Raw genomic sequence first — 16,107 nt, forward strand, 5'->3', positions numbered from 1 at the left:
CCCCGCCCCACAGTCCTGAGTCCCGCCTCTATACGTGACGTCACCTAAGGATGGGCCTGGCCAGGCCGTTTGGACCCCGCCCAGAGGGCCCCAGAGGGCCGCGGACAAGTGGTCCGGTGGAAGAGAGGGGCAAACCGTTGTGCGGGCTGGTCACCCAACCTGCTGTCAGCCCTATGACCTGTCAGGCCCCAGCACTGTTTGCTGATCTTGGGCTGGAGCCGTGGAGGGTCCCTGGGGAGGTTTAGCACTAACAATGTTCTCTATCGTGGGTTTTAAAGCTCTTCCAGATTGCTTTCTTTTCATCCTTCCGTGCTGTTACCTCTCGACTGTTAAAGACCTACTGTTCAAGGTCCTCCTCAAACATCCCCACTAGAAGTCTCCAGCTCATTCCGCGCCCCTCATCCAACACACCTAGGTGTCTCCTTTGAGTCCCACAGAACTGTTTGCACATCCCAGTTAGGGCTTCAGTCCTTCAAGGAAATGTATTGTTTGGGCTTTGTGTTTTTTTTTTTTTCTTCTTTTTTTGCTAATCCAGGTCTTAGTTGGGGCGCTCAGGATATTTGTTGCTGCATGCGAACTCTTAGTTGTGACTTGTAGGATCTAATTCCCTGACCAGGAATGGAACCTGGGCCCCCTGCGTTGGGAGTGCAGAATATTGGCCACTGGACCACCAGGTAAGTACACAAACACGTTTATTGGCGCCTGTTATTTGCTAGGCACTGTTTTTAAATTTCTCCATTACTTTTTGTCTCTCATCAGATTTGAGGGCAGGAGCCCATGTCCTTATGGAATCTGTCAGCCCTTTTCCCCCTTTTGCCAGCTCAGCATCTCAGAAGGGGAGGGGAAAAGGCAGGCTTTGGAATCAGGCCCAGCCTGCTCCAAATTCAGCTCTACCTTAAAGAGAGCAGCCTGCCCTCAGGCAACTTTCCTAACCTGACCCCTCTCAGACCCTCTCAGCCCCTCTCAGCCTTTGTGAGGATTAAAAAGCATCTAGCAGGAAGGGGCAGTGGCTGAGAGGAGCAAGCCCACATCCAAGGAGCGGTGGCTGCGCGGGCGCAGGAGGGCCGAGAGGAGCTACCCCACATTCAAGGTCAAGAGGGGCGACCTCGTCCAAGGTAAAGAGCTGTAGCTGCGCTTTGCTGGAGCAGCTGTGAAGAGATACCCCACATCCAAGGTAAGAGAAACCCAAGTAAGATGGTAGGTGTTGCAAGAGGGCATCAGAGGGCAGACACACTGAAACCATAATCACAGAAAACTAGCCAATCTGATCACATGGACCACAGCCTTGTCTAAGTCAGTGAAACTAAGCCATGCCATGTGGGGCCACCCAAGACGGATGGGTCATGGTGGAGAGGTCTGACAGAATGTGGTCCACTGGAGAAGGGAATGGCAAACCACTTCAGTATTCTTGCCTTGAGAACCCCATGAACAGTATGAAAAGGCAAAACGATAGGATACTGAAAGAGGAACTCCCCAGGTTGGTAGGTGCCCAATATGCTACTGGAGATCAGTGGAGAAATAACTCCAGAAAGAATGAAGGGATGGAGCCAAAGCAAAAACAACACCTAGTTGTGGATGTGACTGGTGATAGAAGCAAGGTCCAATGCTGTAAAGAGCAATATTGCATAGGAACCTGGAATGTCAGGTCCATGAATCAAGGCAGATTGGAAGTGGTCAAACAGGAGATGGCAAGAGTGAATGTCGACATTCTAGGAATCAGCAAACTAAAATGGACTGGAATGGGTGAATTTAACTCAGATGACCATTATATCTACAATGGGGTAGCCACCATGATCAACAAATGCAGTACTTGGATGCAATCTCAAAAATGACAGAATGATCTCTGTTCATTTCCAAGACAAACCATTCAATACCACAGTAACCCAAGCCTATGCCCCAACCAGTAACGCTGAAGAAGCTGAAGTTGAATGATTCTATGAAGACCTACAAGACCTTTTAGGACTAACACCCCAAAAAGATGTCCTTTTCATTATAGGGGACTGGAATGCAAAAGTAGGAAGTCAAGAAACACCTGGGGTAACAGGCAAATTTGCCCTTGGAGTATGGAATGAAGCAGGGCAAAGGCTAATAGAGTTTTGCCAAGAGAACGCACTGGTCATAGCAAACACCCTCTTCCAACAACACAAGAGAAGACTCTACACATGGACATCACCAGATGGTCAACACCAAAATCAGATTGATTATATTCTTTGCAGCCAAAAATGGAGAAGCTCTATACAGTCAGCAAAAACAAGACTGGGAGCTGACTGTGGCTCAGACCATGAACTCCTTATTGCCAAATTCAGACTTAAATTGAAGAAAGTAGGGGAAACTACTAGACCATTCAGGTATGACCTAAATCAAATCCCTTATGATTATACAGTGGAAGTGAGAAATAGATTTAAGGGACTATATCTGATAGACAGAGTGCCTGATGAACTATGGACGGAGGTTCATGACATTGTACAGAAGACAGGGATCAAGACCATCCCCATGGAAAAGAAATGCAAAAAAGCAAAATGGCTGTCTGGGGAGGCCTTACAAATAGCTGTGAGAAGAAGAGAAGTGAAAAGCAAAGGAGAAAAGGAAAGATAAAAGCATTTGAATGCAGAGTTCCAGAGAATAGCAAGGAGAGATAAGAAAGCCTTCCTCAGTGATCAATGCAAGAAAATAGAGGAAAACAACAGAATGGGAAAGACTAGAGATCTCTTCAAGAAAATTAGAGATACCAAGGGAACATTTCATGCAAAGATGGGCTTGATAAAGGACAGAAATGGTATGGACCTAACAGAAGCAGAAGATATTAAGAAGAGGTGGCAAGAATACACAGAAGAACTGTACAAAAAAGAGCTTCATGATCCAGATAATCACGATGGTTTGATCACTCACGTAGAGCCAGACATCCTCGAATGTGAAGTCAAGTGGGCCTTAGAAAGCATCACTACGAACAAAGCTAGTGGAAGTGATGGAATTCCAGTTGAGCTATTTCAAATCCTGAAAGATGATGCTTAAAAGTGCTGCACGCAATATGTCAGCAAATTCGGAAAACTCAGCAGTGGCCACAGGACTGGAAAAGGTCAGTTTTCCTTCCAATCCCAAAGAAATGCAATGCCCAAGAATGCTCAAACTACCGCACAATTGTACTCATCTCACACGCTAGTAATGCTCAAAATTCTCCAAGCCAGGCTTCAGCAATACATGAACCATGAACTTCCAGATGTCCAAGTTGGTTTTAGAAAAGGCAGAGGAACCAGAGATCAAATTGCCAACATCCGCTGGATCATGGAAAAAGCAAGAGAGTTCCAGAAAAACATTTATTTCTGCTTTATTGACTATGCCAAAGCCTTTGACTGTGTGAATCACAATAAACTGTGGAAAATTCTGAAAGAGATGGGCATACCAGACCACCTGACCTGCCTCTTGAGAAACCTGTATGCAGGTCAGGAAGCAACAGTTAGAACTGGACATGGAACAACAGACTGGTTCCAAATAGGGAAAGGAGTACATCAAGGCTGTATATTGTCACCCTGCTTATTTAACTTATATGCAGAGTACATCATGAGAAATGCTGGGTTGGAAGAAGCACAAGCTGGAATCAAGATTGCCGGGAGAAATATCAATAACCTTATATACACAGATGACACCACCCTTATGGCAGAAAGTGAAGAGGAACTAAAAAGCCTCTTGATTAAAGTGAAAGAGGAGAGTGAAAAAGTTGGCTTAAAGCTCAACATTCAGAAAACTAAGATCATGGCATTTGGTCCCATCACTTCATGAGAAATAGATGGGGAAACAGTGTAAACAGTGTCAGACTTTATTTTTTTGGGCTCCAAAATCACTGCAGATGGTGATTGCAGCCATGAAATTAAAAGACGCTTACTCCTTGGAAGGAAAGTTATGACCAAGCTTGATAACATTAAAAAGCAGAGACATTACTTGGCCAACAAAGGTCCGTCTAGTCAAGGCTATGGTTTTTCCAGTGGTCATGTATGGATGTGAGAGTTGGACTGTCAGGAAAGCTAAGCACTAAAGAATTGATGCTTTTGAACTGTGGTGTTGGAGAAGACTCTTGAGAGTCCCTTGGACTGCAAGGAGATCCAACCAGTCCATTCTGAAGGAGATCAGTCCTGGGTGTTCATGGGAAGGAATGATGCTGAAGCTGAAACTCCAATACTTTGGCCACCTCATGCAAAGAGTTGATTCATTGGAAAATACCCTGATGCTGGGAGGGATTGGGGGCAGGAGGAGAAAGGGATGACAGAGGATGAGATGGCTGGATGGCATCACTGACTCGATGGACATGAGTCTGAGTGAACTCCGGGAGTTGGTGATGGACAGGGAGGCCTGGCGTGCTGCGATTCATGGGGTTGCAAAGTCAGACACAACTGAGCAACTGAACTGAACTGAACTGAGCAGGAAGGGGTGGGCACCCACATAGCAGTTGCCCACCCGTCCAATTATTCTTGCACAAATCGTTGTTTGGGGTCTCTAATGTCAATCCTAAAGAAAATCAACCCTGAATGTTCATTGGAAGGACAGATGCTGAAGCTGAAGCTCCAGTACTTTGCCCACCTCATGCAAAGAGCTGACTCACTGGAAAAGACCCTGATGCTGGGAAAGATTGAGGGCAGGAGGAGAAGGGGCAACAGAGGATGAGATGGTTGGATGGCATCACTGACTCAATGGACATGAGTTTGAGCAAGCTCCAACAGATAGTGGAGGACAGGGAGGCCTGGTGTGCTGCAGTCTGTGGGGTTGCAGAGAGTCAGACACACTGAATGAATGGACAACAACAACATGCCCTGCACTGCCACGCGAGTGGCCGATGAGATGAGATCACGTCCTCGTCTTCCCACCGGGGCAGATGTAAAAGGAAGTGATAAGAATTGGGAGGAAAAAATAATGCGTAAGGATGGAGAGAAAGGAGCTGCTTTTATACCTGAAAGGTTGCTGGAGAGCCTGTCTGATAAGAGGACCTGAGTAGGACCTGCAGGAGGGGCATTCCAGTATTGGCCCTCAGGTGGGCCCTTAGTCTATCTTAGGAGCAGCCAGGGAGGCGGCCAGTGCCTGGGGGAATAGAGTGAGCAAGAGGTGAAGAAGAGGCAAGACAGGAGGTCCTTGTCACAGACGGGGAGAGGAGACCATCTGAGACAGGAGCCACCAGAGGATTTGGAGTAAAGTAGTGATGGGATCTGACATCCATTAGTTTGTCTGTGGTTAAAAAAAAAATTATACTTAGAATTAGCCAACTGGACTTAGTTTAGATGATACAATTTGTTGGCACCACCCAAAGCATTACAGGGCCTGTCGAACCTATATGCCTTTTTCTCTCCATCAGACCCCATCAGGGTGCTGGCCTGGCTAGGTGATGTCATAAAAGCATCTTCCCAGCCTGTCTGATACCTGTGTTGATGGCCTTGACCTCCACAAAGAACATGAGTGTGTTGCTGTCTTCTCTTTCACAGCGGATCCAGTGGCCTGCGGGACGTGGTACTGGCATAGTGGTCAAGCTTGGTTCTCCTGGGGATGCACTTATGAGAATATTTAGGCTCCCATTGGAGCCATGGTGTCTATGTCCTCTGGAAGGTGGGTGACGTGGATTTTCTTTTGTGTGTGTGTCTTTGGTTGCGTTTCAGCACTGCCTTCCTGACCTTCAAAGTCTGTTTTGATGTTAGCTCTGGGAGGGCAGGGGCTTTCTTCTTCACTTTTGGTGTCATCTTTGAGAAAAAGGCCCCTGCATTCTATTTTCAAAGGATCAGTCTGACTGGAGACTAATAGAAGGCTGAAGGGCTAAAGCAGAGTGACTGGTCAAGAGGCTGCTGCAAAGCCCCAGGGGAGAGAGGACAGGGGCTTGGCCCAGGGGGCAGCAGTGTGGAGGGGAGTGGTCGGATCCAGGAAGTATTCGGAGGTAGGGCCACAGTTTGTTGATGGGGGAGTGAGACGGAGGGTCAACCATGGCTTTGGGGTCCTGCCTGAGTAATGCCCTATTGCTTCCCCTGCTCCAACCTATTCAAGAGCATCTTCCAGGCTTCCCATGTTTCTAAGAGAAGGCAGTTTTCTGGGGTCTAGAGTCTCCACTCACATAAAGGAAGATCTCCCATGACAGAGGGAGCCCCATCAATACTGGGGAGACCGTGGACCCCTGGAACATCTAGGAAAGGGAGGGACCTGGATAGGGGCCTTGAGGAGGCTAAGATTTAGAAGTAATAATGTGTGTGGCATCTGGGATCTTAGGCATCATTCCCCGAGGGCTGGATTGGTGTGGGAGAAACGCCGAAATGGCAGCAGACCCTACATGTGCCTTTATGAAGCAGCTGTTGTGTGCCAGGCACGTGGCTAAGTACTTTACAAATGTTGTTTATGTCAAAAGTCCACGTTGGGTCAGCATGATTGTCCTGATGATGATAAGCAAAGCAGAGAAAGGTTCAGGCATTTCCCTAAGACACCAAGCCAGGCAGCTGAGAGGCTCACTGTGGAGCCCAGGTCTGTCTTACTCCAAAATGTGTATTCTTCCAACTCTTCGAGGCTGCCCTACTTTGCTCTTTAAGGAAATAATTTTGTGATCCACATAAGCCTAATTGGTGACATTCCCAGCTGGAAGACCAAGGGAACTTTTATATCTCCCCTGACCCTCCTGTTCTGGAGAACATTAGTTTTAGGAAGGAAAGAGGAAGGCCCCTTGGGCATCTGCCCTTCAGATAAGCTCCCGCAGACTCTTCTTGCTCTTCACAGCAAACTCTGGGAGACAGTGAAGGATAGGAAATCTGGGTGTGCTGCATCCTTGGGGCTCACGAAGAGTTGTATGTGCCTTAGAGACTGAACAGCAACAAGACAGAAAGCCAACCCAGCCCACCAACCCTCCCCAGCCTACCCAGGGAGACTCAGGGTGTAGGAAAGTGTAGATGCTCTTACTACCCAGGATGATGGAGATGTTGACTATGACCGGATCAATGAAGACTCCGTGATATAAGCGGCCAGGGACCTGGAAATCATTCTCTGAGAGCTAACTCCATCCTCATGGGGTTTGCTATCTTCAGATGTCATCGATTCTGTATTTACCAGACTAGAACCTGATACCCCTGGACAGGTGTTTCTCCCATTGTCCTGTGAAATCTTTGCTGCCCACATTGTGCCAGGTGGTGCTGAAATGGGCAAAGGGAACGGAAGCTTGTTCACTGAATACCTCTCTTTGGCAGGCACCAGGAGTAGCGGACTGAGGGCAGAAGATGTGTGGGCTTAGAGCCCAGATCCCAGCTCCCCACTTTCCACTTGTGCACCTCGGGGAGTTCCAGGACGTAGAAGAGAGACGGGGAGACTGAGTACAGTGACCAGCCCAGGGCAGTTGCTCGGGGAGTGGCAGTTGGCTTTCCTTCACATCCTTCACCCCCATGGATTGACTACAGCCTGCCAGGGCAGTGCACTAGCGTACCCACTTTTTAAAAATTGCTGCTGCTGCTAAGTCGCTTCAGTCGTGTCCGACTCTGTGTGACCCCATAGACGGCAGCCCACCAGGCTCCCCCGTCCCTGGGATTCTCCAGGCAAGAACACTGGAGTGGGTTGCCATTTCCTTCTCCAATGCATGAAAGTGAAAAGTGAAAGGGAAGTCGCTCAGTCGTGTCTGACTCTTCGAGACCCCATGGACTGCAGCCCATCAGGCTCCTCTGTCCATGGGATTTTCCAGGCAAGAGTGCTGGAGTGGGGTGCCATTGCCTTTTAAAAATTATTTTAAGCTTAATCCATGTTGTCATATCAGTTTATTCCATTTTACTGCTAGATAATATTCCATTACGTGTGTGTACCACAATTTTTTAAATATTTATTTTACTGCCTTGGGTCTTAGTTGCGTCGTATGGGATCTTTCATCACTTGGGATGATGTGACTCGAGTTGCCCTGCTGCGTGTGGGATCTCAGTTCCCCACTCAGGGATGGAAGCTGCGCCTCTTTTGTTGGAAGGCAGATTCTTAACCCCTGGATCACAAGGGAATTCTCTCAGTGTACCCATTTGACAGATGAGGCACCATTCAGACAGCTTCATGACTTAGCTATTGAACAGGCTTTCACCTCCTCAAGGGGCAAACTGGAAGTCCCCGTGCTGGGCTGGACCAAGATGTGTTCTTGCTTCACATCAAGCTTTGTAAGATACAGACAAATATAAAAGACAGCTTTCTAGTTCGGCTTAAATGTTTAGAATATCTGGAAGCACTGGCTCAGAGTTTGAGCTCCCCCCGCACGCTGATCCCCACTGCTCCCTGTCATCTTATCCATGGGTGTTCATTCATCTACATGACTCGTTGGGCTCCTGTATCCTGCCGAGTCTTCCAAAGCCTCACAAGGCTTTCTCATCTGAGCTGGAAAGGAAAGGGATTCGGAGAGAAAGCATGATTGCCCACCAGAGTCAGGATGGGTACCCTCTCTGACGTATCTTCCCAGCTATAATCACAAAGCATCAAACCTTAAAATATAGAAAGAGGAAACTGGAACAGCACAGCTGTGCTCAAAGCCAAGATAAATACCTCCACAGCTCAGGACGGGAACTGAAGCTGAAGTTCTTGGTACAGCCTGGGAGCCAAGGTGGACTCTTGGAGAGTGCTGGGACCTGCAGGGCTCCCAAACCCGCCTCCTGGAAGTCCCAGGAGAAAATCCAGGCATGGTGGGGCAGCTAGAGTTGAAGAAGTGAGAGTTAAGATTATTCCAGTCAAGGGCAAAGTATTACAGGAAGCAGGTGGATGTGGATGGAGAAGGAAATGGCAACCCACACCAGTATTCTTGCCTAGAGAATTCCATGGACAGAGGAGCCTGGTGGGCTGCCATCTGTGGGGTCGCACAGAGTCAGATACAACTGACGTGACTTAGCAGCAGCAGCAGCAGTGGGTGTGGAGGGCTGAGGGTCGCTGGGCTGAGGGTTAGACCTGAGAGTTTATTCAGCTTAACTTTTCCCCTGCACAGACCCCCCTCTTCAACTGTACAGCCACTCAAGAGACAGAAAAGACTGGCCAAATTGTACTTTTTAAAAAATCTTATGTCTATGGTGAATTCATTTTGTTACAAGGAGCAAGGGAGGGATTGTAATTAATCTTTTTTTGAAACGACTGTCTGATATTTATGAAACTATCCTTCTTTCCCCCAATGCCACTTTTATCATATATCAAATTCCTGTGTGTATTTGAGGACCCCGTCTCCAAGTCTTCAGAACAGAGTGGCAACTTCACATTAGCCGACTTCCAGGTCAGGGTACTGCCTTCCAGTGTCTACTACTGTTATTACAAGTTAGAGGCCAGGGAGACCAGTCACCCGAGGAAGGGTGAGTTACTCTGTGCCCAGGTCAGTACAATTCATGGAGGATTTAGTGAGTGTGTCCAGGCCTGGGGCAGACCACTGGAGACCCAAAAGTGAGGCCCAGCCCCTCTGCGTAGACAAGAGAGATGCTCCAGAGGTATGTCCTCTGTTCATGCTTCTCTCGGAGCTCCAGCACCTCTGGTTCACTTCCTCTGTAAAGGGGAGAGAAGGTTCCCTTCCTCGCTCCCCCACCCCCACCTCCTACCCCGCTGTGCCTTCAGCACTCTGACATGCCCCCAGCATCGCCTTCATCGTGTTGTGTTACTTCCTGAGATTGGTTTTCTTTTATCATTTTCCAAAATTCTAATTTTTATACATTTGCTTTTCCATTCTGTGGCCTGTATTTTTATCATCTGGCTTACATCCAGGGTGGTGTCCAGCGAGAAGGAAGAGGAAGGAAAGAAGGGAGCAAGCGAGGCGGGTTCTGGCTCTCCCACTAGGGGGCAGCGCTGCGCCACGAGAAGGCTGGTAGAGCCCTGGTCTTTAATCCGGCTGGAAGCGGTTCCCAGCCTTTCAGCAATTCTACCCTTAATCTCCCGAAATCCTAGGCTCCCGACCTCCAATCTCATATTCTGGAATGTGGGAGGAAACCCTTCGTTCGGATTACGGGAGAGATCATATAGCCAAAGGGCCTGGTGTGGACACAGAAGAGGCTCGGGGGCCGGGTGGCCTTTCTTGTGGATCAGAGGCTCTGTGGTGAGAGCTTCAGGAGTTGCAGCTCGAGAGCTCATAGTTGTGGCACCCGGGCTTCGTTCCTCCCAGGCATGTGGAATCTTCAAGGACCTGGGATCGAACCGGTGTCCCTTGCATTGCAAGGCAGATTCTTAACCACAGGACCACCAGGGAAGCCCCAGCGTGCCTTTGACAAAAGGGCACACATAGTTGAGAAATCCTGGGTGTGGGGTTTTTGGTTTTTTGTTTTTTTTGTTTTTTCCTTTTTAATTTGGCTGTACCAGGTCTTAGTTGCAGCATGTGGGATATAGTTCCCCGACCAGGGATTGAACCCCGGACGCTTAGATTGGGTGTGCAGAGCCTCAGCCGATGGACCATTAGGGAAGTCCCTGGTTGTATTTTAGCAGAGGTTCCATATAGCAGCCAGTGCTATAAGCTATATGCTCCACACACACCCCTGTATTTTTTTTGGTAGTGGATGGAGAAGTTCTTTTTTATTAAAGAAAGAACTTTTTTTTCTGGCTACACCGTAAAGTTTGCACGATCTTAGTTCTCTGACTAGGAATTGAACCCAGTCCCTTGGCAGTGAAAGCACAGAGTCCTAACCACTGGACTGCCAGGGAATTCCCAAGAACTTTTTTGGTTACTATTTGTTTATTTGACCGCACCAGGTCTTAGTGGTGGCATGCAGAATCTTCGAGCTTCATTTCGGCGTGTGTGATCTTTAGTTGTGGTGTGTGGACTCTCAGTTGGGGCATATGGAATCTAGTTGTGGCATGTGGTTCTTTGACGAGGGATCGAACCCGGACCTCCTGCATTGAGAGTGTGGAGTCCTAGCCACTGGACCATTAGGGAAGTATCCCCAAGAACTTCTTTTCTAGGAGCTTCCAGCAGTTTATTCTGTATCATGACCAATCTAGATAGCATATTCAAAAGCAGAGATGTTACTTTGCCAAGAAAGGTCCGTCTAGTCAAGGCTATGGTTTTTCCAGTGGTCATGTATGGATGTGAGAGTTGGACTGTGAAGAAAGCTGAGCACCCAAGAATTGATGCTTTTGAACTGTGGTGTTGGAGAAGAGTCTTGAGAGTCCCTTGGACTACAAGGAGATCCAACCAGTCCATCCTAAAGGAGATCAGTCCTGGGTGTTCTTTGGAAGTAATGATGCTAAAGCTGAAACTCCAGTATTTTGGCCACCTCGTGCGAAGAGTTGACTCATTGGAAAAGGCTCTGATGCTGGGAGGGATTGGGGGCAGGAGGAGAAGGGGACAACAGAAAATGAGATGGCTGGATGGCATCACCGACTCCATGGATGTGAGTTTGAGTGAACTCCGGGAGTTGGTGATGGACAGGAAGGGCTGGCGTGCTGTGATTCATGGGGTCACAAGGAGTTGGACACGACTGAGCGACTGAACTGAACTGAAGTCCGAATTGGGCCACTTGTCCATCCCTGAAGCTATCGCCCTGACCAGGCCATGGATGTACTCATTGGCTTAGCCATGCAGGGCCACCTTGGAAGCTGGGTGTACCCAGTAGGAGATACTGAGAAGAACAGGTGCAGATGTCCACAGCAGGTAGCACTGACTGAGTACTTACTGGATGCCCAGCTCTGTGCCCACTGCTTCACAGGCCTCATTTAATACCCACACCCAGCCAATGCTTTGAGGTTGGAGTTGTCATCCCCACTTTACAAATGCTGAGCTGAACACATCTAGGGTCATGTGATTAGCAACTTGGAATCTGGATTTTGGACCCTGAGTCGTTGGATCATAACCCTGGTATACAGTAGGTGATCAGTAATGGTAGCTACTATTAGGGAATTTTCAAGGATGACTCTCAGATATGACTCTCAGATTTCCAGCTGTTGTGACAGGGAAGATGACGCATCATCAACAGGATGGAACGTACGGGGAAAAGAGCCTTTGGGGAAGCTGAGTTCCATTTGGCTCTTCGGTGTTTGAAGTGACCGTGACACTCAACCCCAGTGGGATCCATGAATAAGGTGCTCAGGAGAGAGGACTCCCTGGAGAGATTTATCTGATCCCACCTTTATTTTTAGATTAATTAATTACTTTTGGCTGCGCTGGGTCTTGTGCACGGGCCCTCTTTAGCTGCTGAGTAGGGGCTGCTCTTCGTTGCAGTGCCCAGGCTCCTCACCATGGTGGCTTCTCCTGACGCGGGGCATGGGCTCTAGGTGCACGGGCTTCAGTACCTGCAGCACTGGGCTCAGTAGTTGTGGCACACGGGCTTAGTTGCCCTGCTGCAAGTGAAATCTTCTCAGACCAGGGATCAAACCCATATCCCCCGCATTGGCAGGTGGATTCTTATCCACTGTATCCACCAGGAAAATCCCTCGATCCCACCTTGATAAGAATCATGAACTGTAAGCAGAGTTGTGGGCCCAGGACCAAGCCCCAGAGAGACCCCTTATTGAAGGCCTGTATGGGGTAAATTGTTAGTCACTCAGTCATGTCCGACTCCTTGCGACCCCATGGATTGTAGCCCACCAGAGGTCCATGGAGTTTTCCAGGCAAGAATACTGGAGTGGATTGCCATTCCCTTCTCCAGGGGATCTTCCTGACCCAGGGATTGACCCTTGGTCTCCTGCATTGCAGGCAGATTCTTTACCATCTGAGCCACCAGGAAAGCCCTATGGGGTAAAAGGGGCCCAGAAAGGCAACCAGGAAGGAATGACAAGGAGGAGGAAGAGAAATGCACAGAGGCTAAGGGAAGGAGTGTTGAAAAGGGATGCATGGTGCATGTGTCAAGCACACCACGTGAGGAAATGCAGGGAGGTGTCGGTCATAATAATGACTCACATCTACAAAGTCCTCACAGTGCTCCAGGCTCTGTCCCAAGCTCTGGGCATCCTCACACCCACTCCAGAAGCCTGTTATATGAAGACCCTCAGCTCACAGATGATCCAGGAGAGGAGGTTGACCAAGGGCTGGTGAAAGGCTTGCTGAAGGCAGCTGAGATTGTACCAATGGTGACATCTTTGCCCCGAGTTTGGGGGAGCATCTCCCTTCCTTTTCAGTCAATGTAGAATGGGCTCTGGTTGATCTAAGCCAATCAGTATATGCCAACCCCTCTCCACTCTCAGTGGTCAAAGCATGATCACATGACCTCATCCAAGTCAGTGAGATCTGCGATCCAGACCCAGGGCTTTTAGGAGCTCTATTTCTTCTGTGCTGAGTACACAAGATGGGATGGTGTGAGCCCTGGAGCTGCTACAGCCATCTTACAGGCATGAGGGATAAAACCGTCTGGGAATGAGGGCAACACCTGTTGGGATGTGGAGCTGGGCTGAGCCACAGAGAGAGCTGGATGACCATGTGACATTGAGCTCTGCCTCAAGCTGCAGCTGAAGGCTTTACCATTACTGACATTTATTGCCAGCAACCAATAAGCTCTTCCTCTGCTTTTCTAGTTTGGGCTGGATTTTCTATCCTTCATTGAAAGCAAACTGTATCAGTTATGTAGGGCCACAATTAGGCTGAGTAACAAATCACCCCCACAGTTTAGTGGCTAAAGCAATTCAGCTCATGAGACTGGACTGATGGGTTGGACTTGACTTGGAAGTCCTCTGGCCTTGACCAGTGGGATGATGGAGACAGCCAGGCCACATGTAGAGGCCCCAGTGATAACAATTATGTCACTGTTGATGTTTTGTCTCTGGAAGCTTTCAGGAGTCTAGGATAGGTGCTTCAAAGATGGTCTGTGCTACTGATGGAGGGTCGAGCTTTTCTTACAAATACTGCAGGCTGTGGAAGGGTAGATGAGAGGCCAGATTGGTTTTTTCTCTTAATTTGGGTTTGTGTGATGCTTCCTTGGGATCATGGTCAGGCAGTGGTTTTTTTCAGCAGCAGACCTCATGGGTAAAATGGGTCCTTCTCAGAGCCTCTTCTCAGTGGGTCTGTGAGGGTGAGGGAGACCTGTCTATGTGACTGTTGACGGGCTGGCAGGCTCATTCTTTGTGTGTTATCCCTTCCTTCGTCAAAACAATGCAGGTCAGGTCTGAGCAGGTGGACATGTCTCTATAGCAGCTGTCCACCCACTGCAGATCAGAAAAACTGTTCAGCTGAGCCCAGCCTGAATTGTAGAATTGGGAGCAAATAGATTGTTGTTTTATCTACTATATTTCAGGGTGATTTGTGTTGCATCAATAAATAGCAACAGCGTTTAAAAACAAACAAACAAAAAGACTATTAAAAGACTATATTAATTTGGGGGGCTTCCCTGGTGACTCAGTGGTAAAGAATCTCCCTGCCAATGCAGGAGACACAGGTCCAATCCCTGGTCCCGGAAGATCCCACATGCCATGGGACAACTAAGCCTGCGGACCTCAACTACTGAGCCTGTGCTGCAGAGGCCGGGAGCTGCAACTACAGAGCCCGCCTGCCGCAACCACTGAAGCCTGAGCACCCTAGAGTCTGTGCTCTGCAGCAAGAGAAGCCACTGCAACAAGAGGCCCTTGCACTGCAACGAGAGTAGCCCCCACTTGCCACAACCAGAGAAAAGCCTGTGCAGCAACGGAGACCCAGCAAAACCAAATAAATAAACAATTTTTTTTAAACTGTATTAATTTGAAAGAGTTAGTTTCCTATTACAACTGAGTCACTGGGAATTCACCGGAACAGCAGGTGAAGAGTCAAGGATGCTGGCCCTGGGCAAGGCCTCTCACTCCTTTGAGCTTTAACCAGAGATCTGTTTTAACCCCAAACATCTATGGGTGTTTCATGATTTGGGGCACGTGGGTGGAGATTTCCAATGGGCTCCAGGATGATGGGCCTTTGGGATTTGGGGGTTTTATCTACACACAGCCAAAGCCCCCACTTGCAAAGCATACTGGGAGGATTTTAACGATAGGTCTTGACTGCAGTCATCACGTTTGCTCTTGTCTCTTCCAACCTAATGGAGCTTACCAGGTTGCCAAGCTTTTCTCTTTATTTCATTTTATCCTCTGCATGCAGTAAAGCTTTCTATAGGCTATTTTGGTAGAGAGGAGAATGAGTCTGGAAGAAAATATATGTTCCCCCCTCCAAGGTCATGGAGCCCATCGATGCCGCCACACCTATCTGGATGGCCAGCGGAGGGGATGTGTTTTACTTGATGCTCACAGACAGACAGCAACACTGGTTCCTGCATGATGCCAACCTCTGGGTTCTGGGGACTCTGTGCCAGCCTTGCCTCACTGTCCTGAGGTCATGCTTCCCTGTGTTCTCCACTGACTGTGGAGGGAACACCCTCTGAGAACAGGGACTGTCCTCTCTCTCGGTGACCCACGACCCAGCACTGTGCCTGGCTGTCAGAAGCCTGGATGATGTCTGAATGATGGCACTGGCATCACCCCCAGCCTTTCCACCTCTCCCCCTACCCTCCTCTTCCTCCCCGAATGGACTCAGAGATGGAGTTAAGTTTGGCAGTTAAGATCTCAGTCTCTGGAGTTAGGCAAACTGCCCTTCCTTGCCTTACTGAATGTATCCAAGCCTCACTTTCCACATCTGTAACATGGGAATGATAAGGGAGGGAACTCGCTTATCCCAGAGTTTGGCACAAAGTAGGCATTTCATTAACAATGTTTGTGAAGGAACAGTGGTGACGGTTCATTATCAGACATGATTGAAAGGCTGTCAACTTGACCTTAAGTGGCAGGTGGGTCACTGTTGCCGTCTTTCAGATAGATGCAGCATCTCCATCTCTCCCACTCCTCAATTCTGTACCTGCGGGCGCCTTCCTGGGCTTTGGAGTCCACCTAGGAGTGCAGGCATCAGTTATGGGCATAAAGGGCTCAGCACTTCCTGGGTGCTCAGGCTACATCTCTCCCACTCCTGCTCAAGTCTGCAATTGCGAGCACCTTCCTGTGCTTTGGGGGTGTGGCTAGGAGTCCAGGCATTAGTTATGGGCATAAAGGGCTCAGCACTTCCAGGTGCTCAGGAGACATGAGCCCCTGCTCTGGTCAGCAACACTGTGGTCACTCCTCTTCCCTGTCCCCAGCCTCAGTTTCTCCATCTAAGAGGCTGCACAGCCACCCCATGAGGGACCGAGGCAGAGTTCATCTTTGAGACTCTCCTTAGAAAATATCCAGAGGCTCCCCTCC

The 16,107-nt window shown here is 48.7% G+C and overlaps 1 long non-coding RNA gene across 2 annotated transcripts; it reads left to right on the forward strand.

Moving 5' to 3' along the window:
* Positions 1–20: 20 nt before the first annotated feature.
* On the forward strand, positions 21–14,326 carry LOC113892205. Of its 2 annotated transcripts, none has more exons than XR_003510994.1 (3): positions 21–1,174; positions 5,466–5,586; positions 14,286–14,326. It is a non-coding gene; the product is annotated as an uncharacterized LOC113892205 (long non-coding RNA). The 2 variants fall into 2 exon arrangements; XR_003510995.1 differs by lacking the exon at positions 14,286–14,326 and adding an exon at positions 7,197–7,469.
* The last annotated feature ends 1,781 nt before the right edge of the window (positions 14,327–16,107 follow it).

The sequence above is a fragment of the Bos indicus x Bos taurus genome, chromosome 5 (assembly GCF_003369695.1).
Source record: "Bos indicus x Bos taurus breed Angus x Brahman F1 hybrid chromosome 5, Bos_hybrid_MaternalHap_v2.0, whole genome shotgun sequence".
Lineage (NCBI taxonomy): Eukaryota > Metazoa > Chordata > Mammalia > Artiodactyla > Bovidae > Bos > Bos indicus x Bos taurus.